This window comes from Tachyglossus aculeatus, chromosome X4, assembly GCF_015852505.1.
Source record: "Tachyglossus aculeatus isolate mTacAcu1 chromosome X4, mTacAcu1.pri, whole genome shotgun sequence".
NCBI classification, from domain to species: Eukaryota; Metazoa; Chordata; class Mammalia; order Monotremata; family Tachyglossidae; genus Tachyglossus; species Tachyglossus aculeatus.
Window position 1 is genome coordinate 43,946,950 of NC_052098.1, and position 1,519 is coordinate 43,948,468.

Below are 1,519 nucleotides of genomic sequence, written 5' to 3' on the forward strand. Positions count from 1 at the left end.
CCTTGTCTTATGCCATCTAGTCGTTTCTGACCCATAATGACACCACAGACACATCTCTCCTAGAACGCCCCACTCTCCATCTGTAATCGTTCTGGTAGTGAATCGTTCTTGACCAAGAGTTCTCTTGGTCAAAATACAGAAGTGGTTTACCACTGCCACCTTCCGCGCAGTAAACCTGAGTCTCCGCCCTCAACTCTCTCTCATGCTGCTGCCCAGCATTGGTGAGTTTTGACTTGTAGCTGATCGCCTTCCACTCGCTAGCCACTGCCCAAGCTAGGAATGGAATGGGTAGGTCTCTGCTTGACTCTCCTTCCTGTAGCCAAGACTGGTAGAGTACTGGAAACTCTCCAGGTGCGGTCCTGAGAGGGGCTGCTCATAGTAGTCACTCAGTAAACACCATTGATGGTAATTTCCCCCAAAATAATTAAAGAAAAAACCACTCTATCTGTACATCCTCACCCTAAGCCCTTCCATCCTTCCATCACGAATTAAAACGAAAATTGCCAGCATCATATTCCTCTAACAATACTAACAAGTAACATTTTGCCTGACGATAAACACCAGAGTTATGTCCATTTTTTCATTTGAATTCATTCATTTATTTAATCATATTTATTGAGCACTTACTGTGTGCAGAGCACTGTACTAAATGCTTGGGAAGTACAAGTCGGCAACATATAGAGACGGTCCCTACCCAAAAACGGGCTCACAGTCTAGAAGGGTGGAGACAGACAACAAAACAAGCAAATGGGCATCAGTAGCACCATTATAAATATATATCATTCATTCAATCATATTTATTGGGTGTTTACTGCGTGCAGAGCACTGTACTAAGTGCTTGGAAAGTACAATTCAGCAACAAAGAGAGACAATCCCTACCCAACAACGGCTAAACACTGTACTTTAGTAATTATTATTGTTATTAACACCATTGTTATTATATAATCATGATTACATTATTAATAATTAATATTATTATTAGAGAAGCAGCATGGCTCAGTGGAAAGAGCACGGGCTTGGGAGTCAGAGGTCATGTATTCTAATCCCGGCCCCACCACTGATCTGCTGAGTGACTCTGGGCAAGTCACTTGCCTTCTCTGTGCCTCAGTTACCTCATCTGTAAAATGGGGATTGAGACTGTGAGCCCCATGTGGGAAAACCTGATTACCTTGTATCTCCCCCAGCACTTACAACAGTGCTTGGCATATAGTACCCATTTAAATACCATCAATAGTAATTATCTATAAAATGGGGATTGAGACTGTGAGCCCCACGTGGGACAACCTGATGACCTTGTATCCCCCCCAGCGCTTACAACAGTTCTGGGCACATAGTAAGTGCTCCACAAATGTCACCATCACCATCATTATTATTATTATTAATAATTACTGTTATGATTGTGTACATCCGCCAGCGGGGGGGGGGGAGGTGTCTCTTCTTATTCCTCCTCCTCCCGCCCCCACACACCAGGTGACAGGCAACAGATGCCACTGCCACTGGGAGGGCTGCCGGGCTTTGT

General features: G+C 44.2%; 1 non-coding gene across 1 annotated transcript; it reads right to left on the reverse strand.

The window, feature by feature from the left end:
- Nucleotides 1–231: 231 nt before the first annotated feature.
- LOC119948299 lies at nt 232–369 on the reverse strand. The gene has a single exon (XR_005456705.1). It is a non-coding gene; the product is annotated as a small nucleolar RNA SNORA7 (small nucleolar RNA).
- Between the last annotated feature and the right edge of the window lie 1,150 nt (nt 370–1,519).